This window comes from Erythrolamprus reginae, chromosome 1 (genome assembly GCF_031021105.1).
Source record: "Erythrolamprus reginae isolate rEryReg1 chromosome 1, rEryReg1.hap1, whole genome shotgun sequence".
NCBI lineage: Eukaryota > Metazoa > Chordata > Lepidosauria > Squamata > Dipsadidae > Erythrolamprus > Erythrolamprus reginae.
In genome coordinates, this window is record NC_091950.1 from 156,297,451 (window position 1) to 156,313,937 (window position 16,487).

Below are 16,487 nucleotides of genomic sequence, written 5' to 3' on the forward strand. Positions count from 1 at the left end.
TGAAGGTGTCAGAGCTGCTGTCATTTATTCATGTTTTCATAATCTTCAGTCTACATTAGCATGTCCTGCTTTACTTGGGACGGCCCTTGTGGACTGTCTACTCGTCGGTCTGAGGCCCATTCAAACTTCTACTCTATTAATCCTTCATCAGCTTCCTTATTTACCCCAGCTGCTTTTCAGCTGAGTTCCAAGATGCTGGCTGTGAACGGCTGAAATGTTAATATGTTTGGAAAGATCTCTTTCCATGATTTCAGAAAACAGGCCCTTCTTATTTCTGATTCATAGGATGTAGAAAAGCTTCCCAAGAGAAAAGAAAACACTGTTTTTGTTGAAGTAACCTTTTAGAACCTTGTTCTAATGATGATTCTATTTTATAATATTACTTAACTTTTGTAAATTAACTATGATCTATTCGTGCGATCTATTTACAGATCATATTTTTTTTAAAAATGTGGTTACAGTTTTTAACCAAACACTGTAACAATGGAAGAGTTCACATGGATTTTTGCCACTGATACACACACACATACTTCCTGATACACACAAACACACACACAAACACACACACAAACACACAAACACACACACACACACACACTTTCAGTAGCTATGAATTAGTACAGGTAAGATTCTTTCACAGAAGCTTGAAACAGTTATTACATACAGAGTGATCATAGTAGGGATGGCCAGCTGGGTAAATTTATCTCATATCTGGACTGATAACAAGAATCTGAAATGTAAAATTTTCCAGAGATGCCAGGCTATTCAACTGTAATTAGTTGTGGGGGATAAGAATTGCTTATTTAATGAAATATTTCTAATTGGCTATATAGTAAAGGATGTATCTCCTGGGGAAAAATATAAAACAATAGAGAGCAATGTGCGTGAGGAGAACAGGTGGAGAAGACTGATTCATATTTGTGTTAGAACCTGTAGGAAGTGTGTAATTCCTCCAGCAAGACCATATTTTCCCACGTCTGGTGTTCACAGGCTCCAGTATCATGTCCCTTTTAGCTCTGTAGTTAATTGGCAGTGATTTATCATCACTGCCATGACAAGGTAGAATTCCTCTCCCCTTCTGATGTCTGGGTAATGAATTTAACAGTTTGCAAGGATGCTAATTAGAACCTCTTTAGAACTTAATTGATCTCTGCTGCTATTAATATGCTATGGGAGCTGCAACAAACAAGCCTCTTGAAAGATGCTTCCTAACTGACCAGCAACTTTGCCCAACAGAAACTCTTTTGTCTTAGTTGGAAAGCTGAGAGATTCATGTCTGGTTCTGGGGGGGGGAAAGGTTTACAATAAATACAGATCTCTTTTCTTTAAATAAATAAAATTATGCTTCTTATTATGACCTCTTTGCAAAAGAAAGTCATTTGCAAAGGACAAGAGGACCGTTCCCTATATCAAGGGTGTCAAACTCGCTGACTGCAGCCCGGTTGCGTCACAGACTGGCCACGCCCACTCCCGGTTTAGAAAAGGGGGAAAGTAGCAATATGTCACATGACAACAATGTGACGCTGTGAGTTTGACACCCCTGCCCTATATAGTTACAGAAGAAGAAAGTAGAGGACCTATTCGAAAAAGTGATTATTTCAATGTCTTAGACTTAATAAGTATATTTTGAAAACAAGGCATGATCTATTTGTGCCAAGGCATTCTACCAAGGCAGCACCAATTTTGAGCCAAGAGATTTTGCTAAGACAGAGTGGCAAATGGAATTCTCCCTATGCAAGTCATTGTGTTTAGTCTCTAGAACCCTGGTTCCCAATGTGGGGCCCATGGCCCACAGGAGGGCAGTTTGATTTATAATAGGGGCAATTGGAGCCTTGTTTAAATCAAGTTAATGTCTTTTTTAGGCGTCCTTCACATGAGTTGCATTGGCATCCTTCAGTTTTGAAAGACCGTGGTATCATGCTCTGGATTCCCCAGAGCTTGAAGCCTGGATAGTTTAGTATGGAGAATAGTTTAGTATGGAGAATACCAAAGTGTCCAGAAGACATGTTATGCTCTTTCCTGACTAATAACATTCATACAATTTTATCAATCTTGATGTAGGAAAAGACCAGACTGAGTCTGAGGGAGGGGGTCAAGCACCCTCTCTTTGGAGTCCCTTCACACCCACAAGAGTAGGAGTTCACTTTTCGAAAAATAAGACTTATATGCCACCCGGGGGGGGGGGGGATGAGGATTTTAAAGATGCTTGGGTGGAGCATGGGCAAAAAAAGGTTGGGAACCACTGATCTAGGTGCCAAGCAATGGCAGACCAATGACCAAGGGGAGCAATTGGTATGCAATTGCCCAGATACCAATTGCTGCTTCAAAGCCACCACTTTGTGGTGAAGGCAGGACTAGAGCTAGTCTGATGCCAAAACCATGACACCAGACTGATGTGTGTTTGTTTGTGTGATAAAATGAACTTTTCCAGGTGTTAAACATGCTAGCTATACCATTCTATGCTAGGTTCTTTTGCACTTTGAGTCCAATTATCCCCAATGCATCTCTCTCAACATTCATTCAATGACAGGAAGTAACGCATTGGTAATATTTTAAATAACTAAAAATGTATTACCTATTGATTACTGCTATAAATCTCAGCTGAATAAAAAGATTGGTTCCAGAGCCAAGAAGTCAGATCCAAAGCACAAATCAGAAATTGGGATTTGAGAGCAGGCCAAGTCCATAGAAAAAGAGCAAAATATCAAAGTATGGGTAATCCTTGTTTAAGCAAACTACCAAAGAGTCCAGAAGACATGTTATGCTCTTTCCTGACCAATAACATTCATACAATTTGATCAGTCTTGATGTAGGAAAAGATCAGACTGAGTCTGAGGGAGGGGGTCCTCTCTTTGGAGTCCCTTCACACCCACAAGAGTTCTGTGCTCAGCCCCACCCCTTGAATTCCATTGACTCTACCACAAGTTGCCTTGATCATTAGTAGTTCAGATTCTTGTTTAGGGATAGCTTGGAATAAACTTGTATACATTTGAACAATCCTGGTTCCTGGGTTCTTGCACCTGCTACATCTTTCTGGATGCTTCCCAAACAAAGATTCATTGGGGCTTTATGAGGTTGCCCTTGAAGCTCAACTGATCCAGAATGTGATGGTGTGAACAGTGATGGTCTTGCTTTCACTCACCCGTGTGACAATTCTGCTCCATGAGCTGCACTGGTTGCCTGGGTTTTTGCGGATGGAATTTGTGGGCCCAGCAATTTTCAGGACCAGTTTTGGCAGAAGTTCAATAAATAAGGAAAGAAAATTAGAGTCCACTGTGTATGATTTCTTCTCATTTGTCAGACAGCCAACTGCGCCTTATATTACATGTTAATGCTTGATGCAGCCTATTTTTTATTTTTATTATATACATACACACAGAGAGAGAGATACATATACATACATACATACATACATACATACATACATACATACATACATACCACCTATCTCTCCAGGCAATGAAAGCAATACAATTTCAAATCAAGTAAACCCAATCCTTCTCTTTCCTTTACATCTTATAATACTTGTAATTAATTTGTGGGTTTCCCCCCCTGCCACATAAACTTAGATAAACCCCTTTGCCACTGTTTAAATAGTTCTTGAATTGCCAAAACAGGTATGTCTATGGTAAGACAAAATATACTTTCCAGTCTAGGTTTAAGGAGCTTATTTTGGAGTACTAAACAGTTTTGGTCACCCTGAAAGATGGCTTTTAAAGGGGAATAAAAGGCTTAAATGGATTTCTTGCACATTGCAGAAAGTTGAATTAGATGATTATTGTGGTCAACTCCAACTCTACCATTATATGTTTTCATGAACCATAACATTTAGAACTTTATTTAATACAGTGGAACCTCGACATACGAGCAGCTCTACTTACGAGCTACTCGAGATAAGAGCTGGGAGGGGAGCGACATTTTTGTTCGCCTCCCGAGCTCACATTCGGGATACGAGCGCCAAGGAGCTGTCTCCTGAAGCCGAACGCTAACTTCCGTGTTCGGCTTCAGGAGACAGCTGCGAAGCGGCGCGCGTGTTTTAAAACGTCGCAGCCGGCCTGGGGGGCTCGGGGGCTTGCCCCCGAGCCCCCCAGGCCGGCAGCGACATTTTAAAACGCGCGCGCGTTCGGCTTCAGGAGACAGCTGCGAAGCGGCGCGGGTGTTTTAAAACATCGCAGCCGGCCTGGGGGGCTCGGGGGCAAGCCCCCGAGCCCCCCAGGCCAGCTGCGACGTTTTAAAACACCCGCGCCGCTTCGCAGCTGTCTCCTGAAGCCAAACGCTAACTTCCGCGTTCAGCGGCAGCGATTTTTTTTTTTGTTGCACGGATTAATTGACTTTACATTGTTTCCTATGGGAAACAATGTTTCGTCATACGAGCGTTCCGACTTACGAGCCTCCTTCCGGAACCAATTAGTCTCGTAAGTCGGGGTTCTACTGTATTTAATATTCAGTATTAATATTCAATTAATCATAGATTTCTCTTATGAATCAACTGAATCAATATTAAATTCGTTTTCTGTCCATGATCTTTGCAACATTATAATAATGTTTTCCTGGAGCATTTCTCTAGTTCAATGTTTGAAGGAGTAGTTGGTTATGGTGTTTATGACGGTTCAGTTCTCACTGGCAAAAGATGATATTGAAGGATCATTGCTCAATCGTTTATCCCCAAACTTCTAAATATCTATAAGATATTCCTGAGGCAAGATATCTAAAGTTCAGGACCCAAGACCCAACAGTGCGTCAAGTGCCCTATTTGAAATTGCCAGGGAAGTTCTAGAACAAAATGTCTTTAAATGTCTGAAAGACTTATGCAAACTGCCCCCAAAGTAGCTTGCTTTGCAGCCTCACAAACCCCCGAAGTTCTTTCCAAATTCTAATTTTTACTGTAATAGAAGGGAGAAATCATTAAATACATGACTGGAAATTAATCATACTCATTCTATTTAACTTTAATTAAATATAAATTAAAGTAAAATCAGTTCCACTACTTTGGAAAATGTGGCCTCAAGGGATAGGCAGCGCTGTACCTTTCCCCTCCCTCCAAATTAAGTGCTTCTCTGCAGGAACTCCTAACCACTCCCTGGATCTAGTAAATGACTAAATGTTAGATCACAAGAAGAGACCCAGGAAGCACTGATTGGTAGAGAGATGCATTATCCACTGGAACTAAAGCTTGTGCCATGAGGGCAAGATAATGCAAATGGTACCATAATGGGAGGAGTAAACAAATCTATAAGACCCTAAGTCTCCATTCACACCTCCCTGGTGATGTATTTTCTTCATGTTGATGAGATAGGAGGAAACTCTGTTGAATAAGAATCACTGCCATAACATTACATAACAACTAGGCTGGTAGGTTTGCTGCCCACCAACAGAGGGGTAATTAATTTGTCTTCCTTTATTGCTGTCTGCCGCTATCTCCCAACCACACCTCTTTTCTTTCCCTGATCTATTCATTCTACCTTCCCTTACTGTATCTACATATTGTCTGGAGAGCACCACATCTGGTTCCAACATCAGTTGCAGCAGGCCATGACTGCATCTGGGTCTAGCAGGGATCCTTCCAAGAATGGGAGTAAACTGTAGCTTTTGGGATTGACTATTGGGCTTCCCAGCAAGGGCAGAGAGAAAGGCAGGGCAACAATAGAGATAGGAGCAGAGAAGAAAGATCCCCCTAATCAGAGGTGGGTTTTGGCAGGTTCCAGAGAACCCGTAGTGGAAATTTTGAGTAATTCAGAGAACCGGTAGTGGAAATTTTGAGTAGTTCAGAGAACCAGTAAATATCACATCTGACTGGCCCTGCTCTCATATATTATCTGCCTCTCGAGTTCCAGCTGATTTGGAGGGGATGGGTTTTTTTGCAGCATCCTAGCCACTGAGCCACAATGTACTAAATAAACATGACACTGAGGTTTTAATTCTTCTTGTTTTCATATTTGCACTTAATTCGTTCTTCATATACTGAATGCATCTATTGTCAACTCTAGCCTTTCAAAGAGACACAAAGCAGCTTAAAAGCAAAAAAAGGGCTTAGGTTTAACCATATACAATTGTACAAAAACAGCACAATCAAAACTGAATTAATATGAGGTTGCTTCAGCCAAAATGTACTTATGTCCTAGAACAGCCAATTTAAACAAATACATTTTTACAGCTTTTAAGTCACAAGCAAAAAATCAGTAATCTGAAATTATTGTCAGCTCATATACATTCAGATGTTCCACTTGTAGTTTCTTCCTCTTTAAACAAATTGTAAGGATGATACAGTGTAAATTTAAACAATATAATATAATCCTTATTGCTTTTCATCTATTCTGATTTCATTTTCAGATGATTCTTTGTTCACCTTAATATGGATTCACTGAAGAACATAACTGAAGAGTCTACGGAGAGGGGCGGCATACAAATCTAACAAATAAACAAACAAACAAACAAACAAACAACATACAAGATAGTCCTTGATTGTTTGGCTGGTGCATACAACCTACAACTGTTTGAAGTTACAGTAGATCTACCTTGTGGCCTAGTTATGACCAGGATCAAAGTTCTGACAGTTGCTCCTCTCATTCACATGACTGCATTTTGGGCAACTAGCAAACATGGCCATTTGCAGCATCCATTTTACAATTTCTGGTTTTCAGCAGAACTATCATGCCCCCATTAGAGTCTGACTCTGTGGAGGAAGATGAACTGGAACAAGAACTGACAACAAGTAGCCTTCTTGGTCTTGGAGGAAAGTGGGGAAGGGCAGAGTCAGTTCAGGTAAGGCTGTTTGGGATTAGCAAGGCCTGCAGGAAGGGAGAACAGAGCTCAGCCGAGGAGCATGGACCACCCTCTTCGATGCAAGGGCTTGGAGAGTACAGAAGAGGCGGGATCAGCTCAGATGAAGGAGGCCACTTATGAGGAGAGTGCCCCACCCAGCTTCACCAGGCATACTTGGAAAATGAGACTTAAGGAGATGCTCACAAACACTGAGTTCCTGGAATATTGTGTGCTGATGCTTGAACTTGCCAAGAATCCTTACATTCCTGTGTGGCATTCTGGACTGATTATCTGGATATTTTGCTTCCTGAACTCCTTGCTTTATTCTTGTTTTGCTAAATAAATTTGGGATTTATTGCCATGCAGACTTGGTGCATGGCAATAGTCCACAATTAGTGCAGACTGGGCTGGACTAATTGTGACTGGAGGGATTTTGGGGGGGAGATTTGGAGCACTAAAAGGGCCAGTTTGTGTTATCTATGTGACAAAAACTATGTCCATAGTCATCACAAAAACTATGTCCATAGTCACTTAACAACCGCAATGTCTCCATAATGACTATGGTGGCCGCTTTATGACTGTTATGTTTGCTTAATGAAAACCACAAAAAAGGTTGTAAAATGAGTCAAAAAATCAGGCAGGCTCATTTATTTATTTGTTTGTTTGTTTGTATTTCTATGCCGCCGTTCTCCACAGACTCAGGGCAGCTTACAAAAATGGGCCTAAAATATAATACAAAATATAGCAAGAGAAACCCAAACATAAAACTAATATTAAACCCCCAAAGATATAAAAACCAGGCATTCCCATTCTTTCTAACTACAATCATGCAATCATATCACAAACCTGAGCGAGATGTTAAAGCTCAATGGCCCCGGGGTGAATCTCTGGAGGAGTTGATTCCAGTGGGGTAATCTTTAAACAAGAGGTATGTGTTCTTCTTGGCCCTGTTACATCTCTCTAATACATAATCATATACAGCAGTACCTCTACCTAAGAACACCTTTACTTACGAACGTTTCTAAATAAGAACCGGGTGTTCAAGATTTTTTTGCCTCTTCTCAAGAACCATTTTCCACTTACAAATGCGAGTCTCCAAAACTGTAACCAGAAAAGGAAGGGAGAAGCCTCTGTGGGGCCTCTCTAGGAATCTCCTGGGTGGAAACAGGGCCTCCACCCTCCCTGTGGTTTCCCCAATATCACACATTATTTGCTTTTACATTGATTCCTATGGGAAAAAATTGCTTCTTCTTACAAACTTTTCTACTTAAGAAACTGCTCACGGAACGAATTAAGTTAGTAAGTAGAGGTACCACTGTATTATTATGTATTAATTATGTAGTGTTGCCATTTCATACCTAGGTACCACACAATTATTCACCTCAATGGTCTCACACTTGATATCGATCCTCTTGATTAGGAAAGGAATCCCACCTTCATTGCCAATTTGATGTGTTTGAGGGTTCACTCACGAGGTAGACAATGAGGTAAAGGCAACTAGCTTTATTAACAGATTACTGGAACACAACGTGTCTGACAGAACTGGGCTGCCACTCGGTGACAGCTCCTATTTATACTGTAACCACAGAACTCTCAACCAATCCAAGGTATTACTTCCTCCACTTCTTAAACTGCCCCCTAGTGGTCCTCTGGAATACTATAGTTTCCTTTTGGATTACTTGAAGTTGTTGAGACTTGGGGACACCATAAGTAGACATATGTAGAGATAGCACTGAAGAAGGAATTCAACAGCCATTAGGTAAAATGAGATTAGCCCTGGAAAGGATGAAGGAACAAAAAAGGAAAAATCAAAAATGATTTTCTTTGGTATAAGAGTGGGGAGAGAGAATCTCTGTCAGGTTTTAAACAATAGTGTCCCATAGTTCTTAGAGTGTCTGTTTCCAGACCTGGCCCACCCTGAGAGCTGATACTGTTCTATGGTGGTTCTAACACCTGAGTAGGCAGTTTTAATAATGATCCAGGAGGAAGTATTCAAGTCCATGGTTACTCCGTTGTGGGGTGTCAAGAACTCAGTGCTTTCCCCTACATTGTTCAATATCTGCATGAAATTGATGAAACAGCTCATCCATCAATTTGGATCGAGGGTGCTGTCAATATGTCAATGACAATCAACTATATATTGCTGCCCTGGGTCAAGCCAGAGGTGCCATGGAAATCTGGCTCTTGTACTTACTTGGCGCTCTGTAGTTCACTGCCCAGAATTCATATGGATCGGGGTAGTCTAAAAAGAATGTTAAATAAATATAATAAAGTTTCTTGGGTCCTTAATTGCTTGGAAACCATAGCTCATGACCTTCCACTTAATCTCAGGTATTTGGAGGCTAGTTTGATCATACAATGACTCTGTATTGCACCCCAATTTAAATAAAGTGATGAAGGGGGTGGAAGAAGTATGTATGCCTAGTTATTCATCTTTGGATGGATTCAGGTGATATATAGCTCATCTGTTTGGAACCCATATTGCATCTCAGACATTAACACCCTTGAAAATGTTCAAAGATACTTCACAAGAAGAGCCCTTCATTCCTCCACTCGAAACAGAATACCCTACAAAACTAGACTTACAATCCTGGGTCTTGAAAGCTTAGAACTACAACGCCTTAAACATGATCTAAGTATTGCCCACAAGATCATAGGTTGCAATGTCCTGCCTGTCAAAGACTACTTCAGCTTCAACCACAACAACACAAGAGCACACAACAGATTCAAGCTTAACATTAACCGCTCCAAACTTGACTGTAAAAAATATGACTTTAGTAATTGGGTTGTTGAAGTGTGGAACTCATTACCGGACAACGTAGTATCATCCCCTAACCTCCAACATTTTACCATTAGACTATCCACGGTTGACCTCTCCAGATTCCTAAGAGGTCAGTAAGGGGCGTACATAAGCGCACTAGAGTGCCTTCCGTCCCCTGTCCTATAGTCTCTCCTATATCTTGTATTTCTTCTCTACTACCGTGTTTCCCCGAAAGTAAGACAGTGTCTTACTTTCTTTTTACCCCCAAAAGCCCCACTACGTCTTACTTTCGGGGTATGTCTTACATTGGAAAAAAATTGAAAGGGTCGCGTTCCCGAAGGCATCTCCCCAGAGTCCAGAAGGGCCGCCGCGGGACAGGAGCCTCGTGAGCCCTTTTCCAAGTTCAACCTCAGGGTTCCAAGCGGTGTGCACGCGTGGAGCCACAGACGCGTGTCGGGGAAGCGTGTGTCTGGAGGGGAGGAGCCGCTCTGCGCAGTTGGGCAGCCCCACCTGCCTGCCGGAAAGGAGGCGGGCGAAGGAGGGCGCAGCTCCGGCCGCTCACCTCGGAGCTGGTCGGCCTCGCTGGCCGCTTGCAGCCGAGCCTCGGCAGGACTCGGTTGCTGGGACGAGCGCCTTCGCTGCAAGCCGCCGCCCACTCGGCTCGCTTCTGACCAGCGCCGTCCTTCGCTTTGCCAAGCTGGGGAAGAGGCGGTGGCGCCGCGGCGAGGCGAAGGTGAGGGGCGCGCGGGGAGCTTGGAAGCGACGTCATCGGGCTCCCCCCCGGTAATACCCCCGTGTTTCCCCGAAAGTAAGACATATGTCTTACTTTTGGGGTACGGCTTATATTAGCCGACCCCCCTGAAACCCCCGATACATCTTACAATCGGGGGTGTCTTACTATTGGGGAAACAGGGTATATCCTCTGTAACCTTCATTGTGTATTATTGTGTATTGGACAAAACAAACAAACAAACAAACAAACAAATATCCATTCGGAATATACTCTTCATGATTTATTATGTCTTGGTCCACATTGCAATCTCAGCCCAGATCAAACCTAAGAAAGCAGGTGCAGATAGCAATGGCAATAGCACTTAGACTTATATACCACTTCTCAGTGCTTTTACAGCCCTCTCTAAACAGTTTTACAGAGTCAGCATATTGTCCCCATCAATCCAGACTCTCATTTTACCCACCTTGGAAGGATGAAAAGCTGAGTCAACCACGAGTGGGTGAGAATCAAACTCCCAAATTGCAGGCAGCCAGCAGTCATAGAAGTAGCCTGCAGTACTGCACTCTAACCACTGTGCCACCGTGGCTCATATAGTTTGACTGAAGTTTATGTTGAAACAATTGCATATGCTGGTAGCAAACGCATGTGCCCTGTTTGGCCATTTTTACATGCGTTAATCACATCTACACTTCCAAACAAGGTCTCCTTTCATCCATTCTCCACAATTTCCATCCGTAGCATGGTTTTTACGATATTTTCCAGGATTTCAGCAAGCTTCTGATGGGAGACATTGTCCAAACCCATCCTTATGAGAAATAAGGTGCTGGAGGCCAATAGATCTGGAAGGGAAGGTTAATCTAACATTTATGTCTGTTGCAGTACAGTAATTGTTCATCTTTACCGCTCCTTCTTTTCATCTACCGTAAAAGCGATGAATCAGCTTATGTGTTTGGCCATCACACTGCTTCGGTATTCTTAAATTGGCTGCCACAAGAGCTGGTTTTTGGTTATATAAACAGTCAAGCCAGAGCACTGTTTCATAGGAAAGCAGTGATGACAGGAGAAAGCAATGCTCGATAGTTGGAAGGACATCCACTCTCCATCAGTTATGCAACAGTGTGAAGAGCTTCCCTCTCGTTTCTATCTTTGGGCAAGCACTGCACCACGGAAAGCCCCAACAAAGAATTATTGACATATTTGGACAGCACACAGCAATGGAGATGTTTAATTTCACATTGTTTCCTCTTTTAAGTAACAGTGAAGACTTGCTCTTGTTGAGAATGTTTCCTGGCAATCACAGAGAAGGGTTTTGCCACTGCCTTCTTTCAGGGTGTGTTTCTAACTTTCCAATCTAGCTGCAGCCTTGAGATTTCCTGATTATCTTCCAATCAAGTCTTAATGGGATTCAATCTTGCTTGGCATTATTTATTTATTTATTTATTTATTTATTTATTTATTTATTTATTTATTTATTTATTTATTTATTTATTTATTTATTTAAAACATTAATGCCTATTTTATACAAAACTCTGGTAATAGAATAGGAGTAGGAGTATGGGTAGGGGTAGCGGTATGGGCAGGGGTAGGGGTAGAGGTAGGGGTAGGAGTAGGTGTAGGGGTAGGAGTAAGGGTAGGGGTAGGAGTAAGGGTAGGGGTAGGGGCAGGGATAGGGCCAGGGATAGGATAGCACAGGACAGGACAGTCGAATTGAATTGAACTGAATTGAACTGAACAGAATAGTCACAGCATTAAGTTTTTACCTTTGTGATGTCTACCACCTACAGTTCACACTTTGGAAATGCTAATTTAGTGTTTTGTTATGTCCTATGTGTTATGTTTGTTTGTTTGTTTCTTTTTTAAAATCAATAAATAAAATAATTTAAAAAAAAGAACAGAACAGAACAACTTTATTTGGCCAAGCATGATTAGACATATAAGGAATTTGGCTCTGCTACAAATGCTCTCAGTGCACATGCAAGGCATCATTATCCTCATCATCATAATCATCCCACCAAGCAGGGGTTCCTACTTACTGCCACTACCGGTGCGATGCGTGCGCAGCTCCGGGTGACTGATGGACAAGTGGGTCCCGCTGAGGTTTTGCTTCTGTGCATGCCCATCAGACACCTGGAGCTGCACGCACATCACCAGTTTTATTACCGGTGTGCAGTGTGGCCAGTACTGGCAAGCAACCCAATACTGCACACTACAAAAAGAAGGGGCAATAAAAAAGATAAAAAGGGTAACAACAACAACAACAACAGCAGCAGCAGCAACAACAACAACAACAACAATAATGCTATAGTCATACAACATGGGTAAATGTAAATAGACATTAGACATGTGAGAATTAGGTTGCTCAGCTGAGTGATGGCAACTGAGTGAAGAAACTGTCCTCGGGCCTAGGTGTTTTGGGCTACAGTGCCCTATCTGGACAGGGAGTCTCTACTCACAGTCACTCATGCCCTTATCACCTCGAGGTCCGACTACTGCAATGCTCTCTACATGGGGCTACCTTTGAAGAGTGTTCGGAAACTACAAATTGTGCAGAATGCAGCCCTGCAAGCAGTCATAGCCCTCCCAAGGTATGCCCATGTCTCTCCAACACTCCCCAGTCTGCACTGGCTGCCAATTGGTTTCCAGACTTGATTCAAAGTGTTGATTATGACCTATAAAGCCCTAAATGGCATGGGACCAGATTACTTATGGGACCGCATGAATTCCAGGACTGGTTAGGTCCCACAGAGTCAGTCTTCTCCAAGTCCCGTCAACTACAAAATGTTGCTTGGTGGGACCTAGGGGGAGAGCCTTCTCTGTGGGGGGCCCAGCCCTCTGGAATCAGCTCCCCCGGAGATTCGTACTGCCCCCACCCTCCTCGCCTTTTGTAAGAGTCTGAAGACTCATCTATGCCGCCAGGCCTGGGGTCATTAGACACTGCCCCCTAGCTGATGAATGTATGGTGAGTTTGTTGACTGAATGGATATGAGGGCATTTTAATTGGTTTCCAGGATTTTAGATTTTTAACTATATTAATTGGATTTTGATGTACATTGGTTTTTTTATATGTTGTAAGCCGCCCCGAGTCCTATGTGAGGGGTGGCATCAGTGAAGGGCTACCAAAAATTTTATTACCACACTGTGGGTGTGGCTTATGCAGGGCGCCCTGCATTTTCTTTCAACAACATTCAGTGCAAACTGGGTGTTCTGAGGTGGAGCTCCATTTTCAGTACTGCACTGCGTTCCCCCCCCCATCGTTCAGGCAGTAGCCCATCCCTGGGTGGCATATAAAGCTGATAAATAAATATGTAAGTAAGTAAGTAAGTAGGTAGGTAGGTAGGTAGGTAGGTAGGTAGATAGATAGATGATAGATAGATAGATGATAGATAGATGGATGGATGGATGGATGGATGGATAGGCAGGCACCCCAAGGGGAAGAGTTGAGTCAGTTTATATCCAGTATGTGAGGAGTCTGTAGATATTTTCTCAACCCTCTGTATGACTTATGCAGACCCTCTGTGGAAGGCAGGCTGGTTGCAATTGTTTTTTTTCTGCAATCCTAACTATTTGTTGGAGTCTGTACCTGTCCTGTTTGGTTGCTGTACCAACCCAGAGAGTTTATAGACATACAAATGACAGACTCAACATTTCCTCTGTAAAAATATATTAACAGCTCCTGAACTGACTCAAAAGCATTCTTTTTTTGTGCTTTAAAAAAAAATGGTTCTAACATTAGGTGTCCATTTCAAATCCTGGAAGATTATAGAATCCCAAAACTTGAAGGATTCTACTGTTGACGCTGTGCTGTCAAATACAGTTAAGAGATGATAAAATACAAAGGCTCTTTCTCCTAAAATTCACTCTCATCTCTACATTAAGCATGTTTGCTCCAGATGGTTCCAGCTGCACCACTGGGCCAGTGGTTCAATCTATCTGTATGCAGATTCATCCCCATCTTGAATGAGATCAATGGCTATTGTATCATCTGCAAACTTCAGTAGTTTAACAGGGGGAATCCCTAAAGATGCAATTATACCCCTACTTATAAACTTAATTCTTTCCATGACCAGGTTCTTAAGGAGAAAAGTTTGTAAGAAGAAGCAATTTTTCCCATAGGAAACTACAGAGAGGGTGGAGGCCCTGTTTCCTTCCAGGAGATTCCTAGAGAGGACCCACGGAGGCTTCTCCCCACCTTTTCCAGCCCTGTTTCCTCCCAGGAGATTCCTAGAGAGGCCCCACAGAGGCTTCTATCTCCCTTTTCTGGTTACATTTTTGGAGGCTCGGGTTTGTAAGTGGAAAATGGCTCTTGAGAAGAGGCAAAAAAATCTTGAAACACCCGGTTCTAGAAAAGTTTGTAAGTAGAGGCGTTTGTAGGTAGAGGTACCACTGTATAGGCAAACCAATGGCATGCATGCTCATAGTGGCCTGCAGAACCATCGCCTATTGCTCTTCTGGGTTATAGCCAGTAGGTCTTCACGTGCATGGGAGCACTGGAAACTGGAAGAGCAGCTCCCTGGCACACATGCATGTGCCAGTAAGCTGAACTTCTGGTTTCTGGCACATGCATATGTGCTGGCCAGCTGGCCTTCGCATATGCATGTATGCCAGAAACCAGAATATCAATGACTGGCACATACGCCCAAAACTGGAAGCTCAGCCGCCCAGTGCACACATGCTTGCCGGGGAACTGCTCTTTTGGATTCTGGTGCTCCCTAGCTGGACCTCATTTGCTTTCAATCTTTCCGTGAAGGATTAAGTGAAGTGTGCCGTATTTTTCTGGGTGTCACATCACATGTCCAAAATATTCTTACTTTTGCTTTTTTTTTTTTTGCGGTTAAAACCATAAACGTTGAAAACAAAAACCTGACCCCAAGTGAAGCTGTTGACATGCAGTCACCTCATTTTAAACTAGCTTGTGGGGGAAAGCCAAATCTTAAGTGATTTTCAGAAGGTTAAGTGGGTAGAGGCCTATTGAATTTCAGATGGGAAAGCTTTCCATGCGGCTGCTGGAATGCTTCCTAACTCCCATAATATGGCAACGCGTAAGAGAAGGGAGTAGGAGCATGTCCATCCTATCTACGGTAATTTGGAAGGAGGAATAGATGTTCTTAGGAAAGGTGATCCCACAGGTAAGGTGGTCCTGTGCCATATAGGGTTTAAAGGTAATATTCAGCACCTTGAATTGCATCTAGGAGGAAACCAGAAGGCAGTGCAGATCACATGATAAGAGGTATTGCATAGGTAAACATAGGATTACCTATCATTGCACATACCACTACATACTGGATCAGTTGTAGCTTCTGAATAGTCTTTAAGGGCAGCCTCATGTAGAGTGCATTGCAGTAACCCAAACAAGAAGAGACCAAGGCCTGGGTGACCATGAACAAGATCTCCCAGTCCATTAAAAGTGCAATTGGCATTCCAGACAAATGTGTGGAAAATCTCTTTCCCAGGCAGGGTTGCCACCAGCCCCTTGAGTAGCAGCCCCGAGTCTAAGGTTGTCTTCTACATTATGTATCAACATAGCTCTGGGGAGTATCACCCTATCCTTCCTCACATCTGGGCCAGATGTGAGGAAGAAGAGGCAAAATCCTACAGCACTCCTCTTGCCGAAGTTGAGTCAACGCAGGTTTGTGTCCATTAAGATTCTCACAGCTTGCAGGCACTCAGCCAGCATGACATAACATCACTTGACTGGCTAGGAGAGATATACCATATTTTTTGGAGTATAAGATGCACCGGAGTATAAGACCCACCTTAGTTTTTGGGGAGGAAAATATGGAAAAGAATCTGCTTACCAAGTATTCATCTGGCTACCGTCCTTAGCCAGCACATTATTTTATCTGCTGGTTAGGCCTTTAAAAAAACTTTATTCGGAGAGAGTAACAATGAAAGAGGATGCAAGCCAGTAAGAGCTGGGAACATCATTAGCACCTGGAAAGAAACATTCAGAGCAAATAGATCAATGGAAAAAATCCTGCAAAGACTTAGGGCTTGGAAAACATTCTTTGCAGAGAGTAACAATGAAAGAGCTTGCAAGCTGGTAAGAGCTGGGAACATTGTTAGCACCTGGAAAGAAACTTATTTGGAGGATGTTAGAGCTGGAAAGTCTTACAGCTTGGAAAACATTCTTTGCAGAGAGTAACAGTGAAAGAACTTGCAAGCTGGTAAGAGCTGGGAACATTGTTAACACTTGGTATGGGCTGGAAGGAAACATTTGGAGCGAATGAAAGT